Genomic DNA, 14069 nt, shown 5'->3' with positions numbered 1-14069 from the left:
CAGATATATATATATAGGAGTTCTTAATTGTAACGTTATTGCAGAATCCTTTTGAGAACCTGTTTATCATAGGGATAGGTATTTTAAGTCCTTTACCTAAGAAAATCCACTTTTTTTCCTGAATTTCAGGAGCAGATTTTGTGGATTAATGTTAGGTAAAATGTTAAGGCAAGATAAGTCTTTATAAACTTACTATTAGGAGAATTTAAGTTTCCATGAATTTCTGGGATTTGAATTGTCATTCTATTTCAGTAGAATATTTGATCTGTGCGTTGAGGTGGGGTGAAAGACAAATGCTCCAGCCGCTTCTGTTCTCTGTGCTAAAAGGTTACTGAGAGCAAGTGCCAAGTGACATTGAGATATTAGCGTGTGTGTCAGAAGGTTGCCTTCCCAGAGGTATGCCTTGGAACTGCTCAAAGGAACAGAAGTCAAGAGACTTTCCAGTGCTACAGATAGTCTTTCTGATGTGTATTGAATTATAAATAATAAGCCAACTCTGACACTTAGACTGATCCTACATGGCTTTTAGTCAAATTAATTTCTAGTAAAATATCCATGCACATGAAGTAAAGAGGGGAAAATTTAAATGATTTTATTTACTTAATTTGTGTGTGTGTGTGTGTGTGTGTGTGTGTGTGTGTGTGTGTGTGTGTGAACACACATGTGTGGCTGCCGTCAGAGATTGGAAGCAGGCTTGGGTCCACTGGCCGCCCTACGTGGGCACTGGGAGCTGATGTTCTTGTGATTGAGCAGTAAATGCTGTTGACTGCTGAGCTCTCTCCAGTTCCAGACAGCTTTGTTCTCAGTAAATTATGCACCTCCCCTTTTAGGAAACAGGGAACATTTTTCATTTTAGATGTTAAACCTTCCCAAGTGCTGCCTTACAGTGTGTGTAGGTATGTATACTCGCTAATACACGTGTATTAGGAAACCTGAGGTTGACATTGGTGTCTCTCTTTCCACCTTATTTTTATACAGAGCCACTGAGCCTGGGCTTTGTCTCTCCCCCTCAGCACAGGCTTGTGATGTCATGCTAGCTTTTAAATGGGAGCTGGAGGTCCAAATCGAGGTCTGTCTTCCTGACTTCCACTGAACTGTCTTCCTGACTCCAAGATTGGTTTTTAATTCTTAATTTTAATAGTAAAATGATACCTTCCCATTTTTATAGGGGAAGTCAGAAAATTAACATTATAGATTACTTGTGGAACTTCCATATAATTCTGTTAATGGCTTAATACATCTGAGTAAAATAGGAAAAGTAATCATAAAGAACAAGTCAGAAAAATGTATTATCTTTACATTTTTGACATTTTAAATTTTAACTTTTTAAAAAGTAAATTGTATGTGGTTGTTGTAGGTTTTTTGGTTTTTTATTTTCTTTTGAGACAGGGTTTCTGGGTGTACCCTGGCTGTCCTAGAACTCACTCTTTAGACCAAGCTAGTGCTGAACTCGGAGACCTTCCTGCTTCTGCTCCCTTCCCTTTAAAAGGTTTAAATTTAAAAGAAAAATCCTCATAAACTAAGGATTTTTTTGTTGTTGTTGTTGTTTTTTTGTTTTTTTTTCCGGAGCTGGGGACTGAACCCAGGGCCTTGCGCTTGCTAGGCAAACACTCTATCACTGAGCTAAATCCCCAACCCCAACTAAGTTGTTTTAAGGGTTACCAATCAGATATGCTGTCGGTTTGGATGTAGATAATCTTTTCTGTCACCATTCAGCTTCTTCAGGCTGGTTACCTCCTTGAGACAGGAATAAGGAATAAGGTGCTTGTGGGATGTAGTCAAGTCTTAGTGTTTAAAGATGGCAAAGCGGTCACTTTGGTGTAGACTCGTTACAGTCTGAGGTCCATAGTTGGAAAAGTTGCTGCCAGCATTTCAGCTACTCGTTGATGACAAATGACCTTCAACATTGATCAGCAACTGAAATCTTACTACAAAACACCCTTTGACGAGCGTATTCAGAATCTCCCATGTTCAAAAAAATAAATTTGTATAATCCATGAGCCACATACTCTACATCACTTGTCTAATTCCAGAATTATACCAGAGTAGTTCTTTCGTTATTTTTCTGCGGAACCAGACGATTCCTTTTAGCAGTGACATTTGAGAATTGCTGTTCGAAGCAACTTGTTACCAGTATATGTTCTTTGATATGGAATTGTAACATGGGGTCTGGCTGTTTCTGATAATTTAGGTGTTTGGCTTGGTTTTGGTTTTCTTTTTTTTTTTTTTTTTTTTGGAGCTGGGGACCGAACCCAGGGCCTTGCGCTTCCTAGGTAAGCGCTCTACCACTGAGCTAAATCCCCAGCCCCTGGTTTTGGTTTTCTTTTTGTTTGTTTTTCCTAAGAGAAGGATGGTTGTTTTGTGCTGGGCATGATAACAGTTAACTGCTTATCTGTGTTCCACAGCTGCAGAGAAGTGCAGTAAACTAATCATGAAACCAGGGCATCCAGGGCTCTGACTACTGTCAGTCATTAGTGTCTCCAGAACGGTAAAAGACACAGGATGTGGTTTTGATTTTAAACATGTATGTATTGTTGTTTGTCTTTACAAAGCATGCTTGTAAATAAAATGGCACAATTTGAGAAAGTCACACTGAGACCAGATGGTGCTACACAAGGGTAGGGACTTTATTTTATTTATTGATGTGTCATGCCCTGCCCATAAGTGCTGTTAGGTGAGAGGCCCACCATCACTTACCATGGGGATTGGTACATGCAGTCACTCTTTAGAACTGCCTCCTTGTTTCTGTTTTCATTTATTCTTGATTTCAGTAGTAAAGGCTTCAGAGAAAACTTTAGATTCAGGGAATACGTTTTAATCATAATTAGTTCATTCAGCTATTAAATGTGTGGGTTTGGGTTAATTCTTGTGATTAAATAGTTTTCCTACCATGGAATAATCCTAGTAAACATGCTACTGAAGTATAGTATTGGATGCCAGAAACATTAATAACCATAGTAATGAAGTACTAATTGGAAAGAGAAAAAGTCACCCAGTGTAGCTAGTGCCAGTTGTAAAATGCTCCTTAAAGTTTAACTCCCCCAAGTTTTTGTTTTTCTTTTTCTCACCTTCTCTTTCTTTTTTTAAATTTTTTGTCTCGTCTGGGATTTATTTATTTATTTATTTATTTATTTATTTATTTATTTATTTATTTTGAGACAGGGTCTCCTGTAGCTCAGGCTTTCTTGGAACCCCTTTTTAACCTAGAATAACTTTGAACTTTGGATCCTTCTGCTTCTTCTTCAGAATGCTAGACAGGCATGTAACATGCCGGGTTTCGTGTAGTTCTGGGTGTTGAACCAGGGCGTTTCTTTGCTCATGCTAGGCAGACACTATCAGCTCAGCCACATCCACAGCCCTGAATTTTTAAATGTTGCCTCTGTACTCAATTGTGTCTGAATCTGTTTCTTATTATTTATAAGCAAGAAAGTCTTTTGTTTTCATTTTGGTGGGAAATAGAGATCATTTAAAAATGAAGGTTTAATACTGCCTTCTTAAAGTTTTGAACTCTAGCCTCCATTTGAAAAAGTGAGACAGGACCATCTAAAGAGCACTCTTTTTTCCCAAAACATATCAGAGTCAACAATATCTACTTACCCACTCTCCACCCATAAATGTTTTAGGAGGCATAGCATCTCTTTAGATTTTATTTGTTTTACCTTGGTTTGTTTTCATATTTAATTTAAAAAAAAGTATCAATGATATACAAATGATGTTCCTCCCTGCCTTTGTTAAAGCCAGTGTGTCAGGTCTCATGTAGTTAATTACATAAACGAGTTTGTGTGGGAATTGAATGTGTATATTCCTTCTTGATCTCAAAGCCTTCAGGCTCTTAAGTTGTTACCTAATCATCTCCTGGTGTAGCTGCACATTAATGTATACTGTCATGGTATTTAAAATCAGGTGTATTGATCTTTACACTCTATAGGATCCCCATCCCCGTTCCTCTGTGTGTGTGTGTGTGTGTGTGTGTGTGTGTGTGTGTGTATGTGTGTGCCTGTGTGTGTGTGTGCCTGTGTGTGTGTGTGTGTGTGTGTGTGTGTGTGTGTGTGCGCGCGCCTGTGTGTAATAGAAATTTATATCTTGGGCTGGAGAGATGGCTCAGCGGTTAAGGGCACTGACTGCTCTCCCAGAGGTCCTGAGTTCAAATCCCAGCAACTACATGGTGGCTCACAACTATCTGTAATGAGATCTGGTGCCCTCTTCTGGTTTGTCTGAAGATAGCTACAGTGTACTCACATACATAAAATAAATCTTAAAAAAAAAAAAGAAATTTATATCTTATTGAGAGGGATGCAGAAAGATCGATTTTTTTTTTTTTGGCCACTCTAGACCTTAGTTATAGAATTTAGAGTAATTTAATGCATAAGGATTAGCTTAAAGTTACTCTATCCCTGTCCCATCCCCTGCTTTGATTTGTGCCTCATGTATTTGTGCCTCTAAATATTCATTATAGTTAGATCTTTTAATTAATTGTTTGTATTTAACATAGCTACATTTTATCCTATCTCAATGAACAGGAGAATATTGAAGGTCACTCAAACATAACTGTTGTTATTCTCTGAAATATTTATGACCTCATGGTATAGGAGAACTTCTTTCAGGCTCACCTTTGCTTGGAATGCCAGTGTTGCTTTGTTGGCACTGTCACAGTGACGATCCACTGAGTAAGGAGATGTCGGAGTGTGGTTACTGAGGAGTCATTGCTGGCACAACGCTGTTCTGCTTTAGTCTTTTTTTTTTTTTTTTTTTTTTTTTTTTTTTTAGCGTTGCTGTTGTCTGATTTATCCAGCACCATAAGCTGGTTGTTCTTTTTTTATTTTTGAGATGGAGTCTTGTTATGTAGTCTAGGTTAGACATAAACCTGCAGCAGTACTGCAGCCTTAGTCTCTTAAATGCTAGGATTACAAGTGTGCGTTACTGCTAGGTCCATTCATTCATTCTTATCAGTAGATTTGCCCTGTGTCTTGAGTTTAATCTGATACATGCCCAATTACTTAGGTCACCAGCAACCATTGTTTTGCTTCTTAAACTTTGCCCTTCATTTTCTAATTCTTTAGAGTTTTGGTACTCTGTAAGTCTTAGTTATATTACTTCATATATTTTAAGTACCATATACAGTAGCTCAGACCTATAATCCCAGCTCTCACTAGGCTAAGGCAGGCAGAGTACCATGCATTCTAGTCTAGTCTCTAGTTACATGGTGAATACCAGGCTAACCTGGGCTACAGAATGAGACCCAGACTTTGTTCAAACAAAACCAACTAAACTGCCCCCTCCCCCAAATACAAATACAAAACTAAAACTAACTCCAAAAGACAAGTTGAGAAGGATGTGTCTACAAATACTAAGAGAATTTACTACACTTGGGTAGATTTAGTTCTCTTACTTCTATGAAGTTCAGATTGTTGTCTGATGGCAGGAGGGTTTTGTTTTCTTTTGTTTTGTTTTCTTCTTTTTGTGTAGCTTTGGCTGTCTTGGAACTCACTCTATATGTAGACTGATCAGGCTGGCCTCAAACTTACAGAGATCTGCCTGCCTCTGCCTCCTGAGTGCATCACCACTGCCCAGCTAGGAATTCTTTATTTTGATATCCTAAAAAGATAAGTAATCTCCTTTGGTAGAAGTCAGTAAAATGCACAAAAGACCTTAAACTAGAGGTTGAACCTAGGGTAAAATGGTGGTGACAGTAGCAAAGGATTCCCTGCCCAGCTGTGGGAGGTGACACTTGGTAGCCTGAGGGACTCACTATGGAGCATCCTAGGTTTCTGATCCATGTCAGAAACAAATCTGAGTATCCACCAAGAGTCCATACAGCAGTTCTAGATGTTGGTATAGAGAGAAAAGTCTTAAAGGGGGCTCTTAAGTGGTCTAAGTTGACCGTGGGATATTTGTTTCTTTTGCAGATTTCCTTGTAAAACCTTGTAGAAGAAAAAGTTCTCAGGAAGATACTTGGTAAGTTTGTTTTTCTCCTGCAATCATTCTGGTGATTTGAAATAGGGAAAATGTATTTACAGTTTGGTTTTGTGACACTGTTTATCCCTGTACATTTTCATTAAGACCCAGGCCAGATTACCTTTTCTGGATTTACTTGTGGCATAATACAGTGTTCTTTATGCCTGAAAATGTGTAGGATCGTTGTGGTTTTGAGATGTAGCATTTATTCTTTTGTTTGAATATTTATCATTCTGGAGCTTTTAAAAGTAAGTGTGTGTGTGTGTGTGTGTGTGTGTGTGTGTGTATTTTGGAGCAGAGTCGGGCCTGAGATTTGCTGTGTAACAGATGGTGTCCATGAGCTCTTGGTCCTCCTGGGATTACAGACTTTACACCACCAATAAGTTTGGAGGACTAAACTCAGGACTTCCTGCATGCTAGGGAAGCACTCTACCAACTAAGCCCTTCTCCAGCTATTTATTTTATTTATTTATTTTTAGAGACAGGATCTCAGCTATGTAGCCCTGGCTGTCCTTGATTCCCAGAGATTTGCCTGTCTCTGCTGAGATTAAATATGTGTGTACCACACCTAGCTCAGCTTTATTAGTATCTGTTGAGTATGTATAACAATGGACTTACTACGACATTTTCAGACATGTATATATTTTGGGTATGTTTATCCCCAGAGCCTTTTTGCTTGTTACTCTTTCACTGATTCTTGTGTCATGTCTTTCATCTCTCCTCTCTTTTCCCTCCGTCCTCTCACAGCCCACTGAGTTTATTTGGGGCTGTCTGAGTGAGGTGTTGTTTATGCTCACCTTACTTATATGGCTGTACCACCGAGGAAAATGCCTCTCCTGTCTCCAGCCCCATTGACTTTGTTTATATTGTCAGGAAAGGATGGGGCCTCTTGGCCCTGTGATCTGTACTTCCTGTCCTCCCCGCATCCCACTCCTGACATAATGCTGACCAGCCTTTGTGCACAGTTACTGAGAGCTCGAGAGTGGGAATGCAATAGCCTGGCTGGGGAAGTGGCTCAGAGGATAAAGGGTTTCTGTGCAAACATGAGGTCTAGAGGTTAGAACTCCAGCTCCTATATAAAAGCTGCTTTTCTCTAATTCTAGTGCATCGGAGTCAGAGGCTGGTGCAAGCTGGCTAGCCAGAGAACCAAATCAGTGAACCCCCAGTTCTACAGCAGATCCTGCCTTAGTAAGTAAAGTGGTGAGTGATTTAGATACCCACTGTCAACCTTTGGCTTCCACCTTCATGTGTATACATGCACACACATGCACCAACATGTGAAATGCATGTACAGGTTGACAGAGAGAGAGAGAGAGAGAGAGAGAGAGAGAGAGAGAGAGAGAACAGACATACAATGTACAGTGTCTAGAAGAAAGTGATCCACAACACTCCTCTTCCTCCAGCTTATTTATATATGTGTGTGTATGTATGTATATGTGTGTATGTATATATACATATACATATACATATCCCTCCACACACATTATTTCTTGTAGACTGGAATTGGTGGTACAGATGTTTCATATAGGTTCAGCTTTCAACAGTTATTTTGACTTTTACCAGTTATGAGTTTGTGCAATGACCTCTGCCCCCGGCAAAAATGAGCTTCCTGACCAGCAACAACAGCAGCACTGACCTACAGTGATAAACAAAAAGATTTAGAAGGCAGTTTGATAGTTATGCCATGCTCACTTATCAAAAGGGCAGCAGTAGCTTTCCCACTGTAGTATATGACCTCCCAAGCCACGGGTTTTCTCTAGGTTTAGAGTACCAGACAAGAATTCCCTTCATGCAGTGGTAAATTCAGTCAGAAAGTTGGTACTCTTTAACAGACTTGCCATCACTGCTCTAGTGGGCATGTCTTGCTGATCAGTTGGTGGTGTGCACACAGGGTTCACAGCTGAGTATCTATCTGCTAAGGACAGTTCTCCAGCATGCGGAGCACCTTCTGACACTGTTCAGTTAAAACCTGATTTCTTTATGTCCTGTGACTAAAGCTTGTGGTGTCATAGGGCATAGAGTTTTACTATGTAGTTTTAGTGGCAACCAGTGTAGTAGCATACTGTTTGGGGAGGCCCACGAGCCTTCCTGATCAATAATTCATAGAGAAGTGGCTCACACTGGCACTGGGCTTTTTTTTTGTTTTAGTGACCTGTGATTTCTGGAAGCAGCTTGTGATTAGCTTATAAAGTAAGCAGCTTTCCTTATGAATTTTAATATATATATATTCTTGGGTTTAGGTGACTCTACCCTGACATAGTGTTTAGTTCTCTGAGAAATCAGGATTTTAAGAATTCTGGCCTGTTCTCTAGCCTGTCCTGTCTTCACTCACCCTTACCCAATGACCTTGTCCAGTATCCATCCTAGGATCAAATCCCTTAGCATGGAATCAACAAACAAATCAGCCTTAGCTAGCTACCTCTTCCCTATGCACACCATGTAACCACCCAGGACTGCCTCCTGGCTTTTACATGTTCTCCAGTGGATTCTTTTGTTTTATTCTCTATGTACCCTTCTTGTTCCCACTTTGCCTTAAAGCTTGAGGTGTACATATGCAAAGACTTTTTTGGGCACTGTCCTCTACCAAAGTCAGTCAGAACCTATAGGAACATGTATTATCATATATATGATTGAGTGGCAAACTATTGACCATAAAGCGGTAATTATGCTGTTAAGAATACTAAATATATCACATGAAGCTGAGGCTCACAGAAATAATGTGGCTTATCCTTATGGTCATAACTTTAGTATTGGTCTGGCATTCCTCTTTTTTTTTTTTTTTTTTTTTTAGACATTTTTTAAATTTACATTTCAAATGTTATCCCCTTTCCTTGTTTCCCATCTGTAAACTCCCCTATCTAATACCCCCTCCCCCTGCTTCTATGAGGATGTTCCTCACACCCACCCACCCCTTTCCACCTCCCTACTCTGACATTTCCCTACACTGAGGGGTCCAGCCTTAGCAGGTCCAAGGGTTTCTCCTCCCATTGGTACCCAACAAGGCCATCCTCTGCTACATATGCAGCTAGAGCCATGGGTCCGTCCACGTGTAGTCTTCAGGTAGTGATTTAGTCCCTGGGAGCTCTGGTTGGTTGGCATTGTTGTTCTTATGGAGTTGCAAGCCCCTTTAGCTCCTCCAATCCTTTCTCTAATTCCTCCAATGAGGACCCTGTTCTCAGTCGAAGGTTGGCTGCAAGCATCTGCCTCTGTATGTCTCTCGCTCTGGCAGAACCTCTCAGGAGACAGCTATATCAGGCTCCTGTCAGCTTGCACTTCTTGGCATCAGCAATAGTGTCTGGGTTTGGTGACTGCATATGGGCTGGATCCTCAGGTGGGACAGGCTCTGGATGGCCTTTCCTTCAGTTTCTGTTCCAAACTTTGTCTCCGTACTTTCTCCTGTGAATATTTTTGTTCCCCCTTCTAAGAAGGACTAAAGCATCCATACTTTGATCGTGAAGTCTGTGGTCTTGAAGTCTGTGGTCTTCTTGTGGTCTATGGACTGTATATTAGAAAATCTGAGCTTTTGGGCTAATATCTACTTATCAGTGAGTGCATACCATGTGTGGTTTTTTGTGATTGGGTTACCTCACTCAGGATGATATTTTCTAGTTCTGTCCATGTGCCTATGAATTTCATGAAGTCATACTTTTTAATAGCTGAGTAGTAAGTACTCCATTGTGTAAATGTACCACATTGAGGGACACCTGGGTTCTTTCCAGCTTCTGGCTATTATAAATAAGGCTGCTATGAACATAGTGGAGCACGAGTCTTTGTTATATGTTGGGGCATCTTTTGGGTATATGCCCAGGAGATATAGCTGGGTCCTCAGGTAGTGCAATGTCCAATTTTCTGAGGAACCTCCAGACTGATTTCCAGAGTGGTTGTGCCAGCTTGCAATCCCACCAACAATGGAGGGAGGAGTGTTCCTCTTTCTCCACATCCTCACTAGCATCTGTTGTCACCTAAATTTTTTATCTTAGCCATTCTGACTGGTGTGAGGTGGAATCTCAGGGTTGTTTTGATTTACATTTTCCCGATAACTAAGGATGTTGAACATTTCTTTAGGTGCTTCTCAGCCATTCGGCATTCCTCAGCTGTGAATTCTTTGTTTAGCTCTGAACCCCATTTTTGAATAGGATTATTTGGTTCTCTGGAGTATACCTTCTTGAGTTCTTTGTATATATTGGATGTTAGAACCCTCTATCGGATGTAGGATTGGTAAAGATCTTTTCACAATCTATTGGTTGCTGTTTTGTCCTAATGACAGTGTCCTTTGCCTTACAGAAGCTTTGCAGTTTTATGAGGTACCGTTTGTTGATTCTTGATCTTAGAGCATAAGCCATTGGTGTTCTGTTCAAGCAATTTTCCCCAGTGCCCATGTGTTTGAGTCTCTTCCCACTTTTTCTTCTATTAGTTTGAGTGTATCTGGTTTTACGTGGAGGTCCTTGATCCACTTGGACTTGAGTTTTGTGCAGGGCAATAAGAATGGATCGATTTGCATTCTTCTACATGCTGATGACTAGTTGAACCACCACCATTTGTTGGAAATGCTACCTTTTTTCCACTGGATGGTTTTAGCTCCTTTGTCAAAAATCAGGTGACCGTTGATATGTGGGTTCATTTCTAGGTCTTCATTGATCTACCTGCCTGTCTCTGTACCAATACTGTACAGTTGTTATCACTGTTGCTCTGTAATACAGCTTGAGGTCAGGATGGTGATTCCCCCAGAAGTTCTTTATTGTTGAAAACTATTCTCAACAATAGAAGACCTGGCTTCTTTTTTTTTTTTTTTGGAGCTGGGGACCGAACCCAGGGCCTTGCGCTTGCTCTACCACTGAGCTAAATCCCCAACCCCGAAGACCTGTCTTCTTAATCCCCAAACCCACAATCTTAAGTGTTCCAAAGTCTGGGAAAACAACAACAAAACAACAACCCTGAAATCTAACAACAACAACCACCCTGAAATCTAAACCCTGCCATTCTGGTGCAGTTTTTGGTAAGGGATGCTCCCACATGAGCACAGCATAGTCAGGACTTAGAGCTTCTACACTCTCTGTCATTGCTTTAGGTCAGTAGTCGTCTTTTCTTGAAGCCATTATTTGCACTTTTAGTCTGGTTAAGTGAAAACCTTTTATTTATATACCAGTTATTTTCAGTTTCCTTTAATAACGTTTTATAGCTGCTCTGGTCAGTTGTTCCTGTGGTCTGAGCACTGCGAAAGTTGAGCCTAAAAGCTCTCTGCCAGTCAAGGTTATGGTTGTGGGTTCCAGGCCATCCTGAGCTATAATGTGAGACTGTGTTAGAAAACCAACCTAGGGGCTGGAGAGTTGACCCAGTATTTACGAGCACTTGTTGCTCTTGCAGAGGGCCTGGGTTTGAATCCCAGCACCCTCATAGTGCCTCACAATTGTTTATAATTCTAGTTCCAGTACCCTCTTCTGATCTTAACAGCCAGCCATTAGGCATGCATGCAAGAAAAATGCTCACACACACAAAATACTTTAAAAAACAAAAAACCAAAAAACCAGAAAGTCTAACCAAAAACTTTATGTAGAGAAGTTTATTTTCCTAGCCTGATGTAGTAATTACACCGGTAATTCCATCACTCAGAAGGTTGAAGTTCACAAATTTAAGGTAAGCCTGGGTTAACACAGCAAAACCCTATTTTAGAACCAACCAGAGTAAACCAAATCCATCTAATTAGAAATGTAAAATAAATGTTCTAAATGTATGAAAATGAGAAAACTCTCTGTACTTCTTTTCTCTCTGAGATAGGGTCTCAAGACTGATTTACTGGGAGGCTGAGGGTAACCTTGACTTTGCAGTCTTTTCGTTGTACCTCCGACTTGCTGGGTTGTGAGTGTGCGTCACTGTACCCAGTGTTTTGGGGCCTGGGGATTGAATCTCAGGCCCTTGTGCATACTAGGTTAGCACTCTGCTGTCTGAGCTGCCTCTCTGTCTGTAGTCCTCATCCCACCCTTTTCTGGCGGAATGGCTGTTGTTAAGTAGCACTGCATCATTTTTCTGTGCTTCGTAGTAAATGCATTGCTTGTGTGTGATTTGAATACTTTTTAAAGTAGTAGAGCACTCACAGTTTTTACCAGGCAGGTTGAGGCCTGGAGTGGTGATGTGCTAATCATCTCAGTGTTCAGGAGACTCAGGAAGAAGAATGGTAAGTGAGAGGTCAGCCTTGGCTTCATTTCCTGATCCTGCCTCCAAAGACAAAATAAAACAAACAACAAAAGCAGCCTTCCGAAAGCAAGCCAGTAAAGTTGATGACTGTTGAAGATGGTAGAGGATGTGTGTGTGTACTCCACAGCAGGGGCAGCAACCCTTGTGGTCCTTCCCCAAGGTTTATAGTTTTTCATTTAATAACTTGTTTTAAGACCCAGTAGTAACAGAATAGTGACTTGTATAGAGATATCAGGATAGCTTTTGTTGTTTTTTAAAAGACTTTTCTGGTAGTAATAGAAAAATGGTAACAATTTAAATGTCTGCCCAAGTAATGGGTAGATTATGGTAGATTGAGATGTAGTGAAATGTTGAACTGTTGTCCAAATGTATGCACCAATATGGGAAAGATTTGATTCATTTTTAGAATCAGATAAATTGGAGAATAGTAAATATCATGTGTTTCTCTTAACTCCCTTTTCACTTGTGGGGTTGTGTGTGTTTTTATATATGCATAGAGAAGTTTTTGAAACAAAAGAATAAAGTACTTAGTGGTGGCTATACTTCAGTGGGTAAAATGAAGAACAGCAGAAGCAACTTAGTTATTAAAATCCGTTGCTAAGGTGTAGTTCACATGTTGCCCAGTCACCCATGTCTCAGCCTCTCAGAAAGACATTCTATACCCTTAGCTACCACCACCCTTTCCCTTCATCTCCACCAGCAGACAGCAGCTGCTATTGTGTTTTCTACTCCCTGGCAGCAGTCTTACTGGCTCTCACTGTTCTGGAACCCTTTCATGTGTCTTTTGTGCTAGGCTTTTTTCGTTTAGTGTAAGGTTGAAGGTTCCTTCATTCCTTGAAAGACCACAGCCGAGGAGTGTGCTGTTCAGCATGTGGCATCCGTACTGGTCGCTTGGATTGTTTCTTACTCTTTGGCTACTGTGAATGACTGCTGTAAACATACAGATATAAATTTTAATGGTATGTTTTGTTTTCTTGGTTAGGTATGTGAGAATGGACTTGTAGGGCCTCATAATGTTTTATAGTTTGTGGATGAGGCTAGCAATTTTCAGAGGCTACGCACTATTGTACACTCGTGCTATCATTGCGAGGGGATTGTTTGCATCTATATTTTAACAGTTTCTTAAGAGTAACGTGTAGTACTATCACAGCTGAAACAGAAGGCTGTTTTAAACTGCTTCCTAAACAAAGTGTAATGACACAGTCTCCTCCCTTTGTGTTGAGAGTGTAGCTGTTCATGGTTTTCACTGAGGCTCTGCATTCACCGTCTCCTGACACCGCTCCTATTGGTCTTCACAGTTTTAAAGGGAACTGTAAACAGTTGTTTAGTTCCTCCTGGCTATAAACTTACTCATGATCTTGGTTTATGAATTTGGAATTCCTATAGTAACTTTATTTTCTTGGTTGATTAAAACAGCACATATTTTGGGACCCCTCCTCTAGTGATAGAGATTGAAACTGGTGCCTCATTCATGCTAAGCAAGTCGAGTGTTCTACCACAGAGCTACATTCTGCCCCCATTTTGAACTGTTTTTAAGTGTGTTTTATTATTTTCCCTCCTAAGTTAGAAACTCTCTAGTCTTATTTAGCCCTCATAGCCAGGCTTTTTACCATCTACCCTGTTACGTTCCCATACTGTTCAGACTCAGTGTTTCCCTGGTCTGTACTGCTCTGCCTCTGCTCTACAAAGAAATACTATCCTTTTCCTGTAATTGTTTCCTGATTGTTTTTGTTGTTTTCCTCCTTTAATCCGTTTACCACATACCAGCCAAGGGTTCTGAAAATCAGATGTGTCAGTCTGCAGTTTGAATCCCCCACTCACAATCCACAGTGGTTATTGTACTTAGAGTCACATCTTTATTCTGTGTTGACATGGTGTTTTCTTTGTGCGAGTGTTCACCTTCAAGTTTTGCAACTTTCTAA

The 14069-nt window shown here is 40.4% G+C and overlaps 1 protein-coding gene across 50 annotated transcripts in view; it reads left to right on the top strand.

Moving 5' to 3' along the window:
• Nucleotides 1-14069, top strand: part of Mtmr3 (myotubularin related protein 3) — a 112934-nt gene that overhangs the window by 42445 nt on the left and 56420 nt on the right. For 23 of the 50 annotated variants that reach the window (XM_087583418.1, XM_087583409.1, XM_087583425.1 and 20 more), the window contains 1 exon segment: nucleotides 5907-5955. The gene's annotated coding sequence lies outside the window, so the exon portion shown is untranslated. 50 annotated transcript variants of the gene reach the window in all.

This window comes from Rattus norvegicus, chromosome 14 (genome assembly GCF_021556685.1).
Source record: "Rattus norvegicus strain SHRSP/BbbUtx chromosome 14, alternate assembly SHRSP_T2T, whole genome shotgun sequence".
In the NCBI taxonomy this organism is placed as follows: Eukaryota; Metazoa; Chordata; class Mammalia; order Rodentia; family Muridae; genus Rattus; species Rattus norvegicus.
Note: the sequence above shows the minus strand (reverse complement) of the source record. Positions and strands in the feature narration are given on the sequence as shown.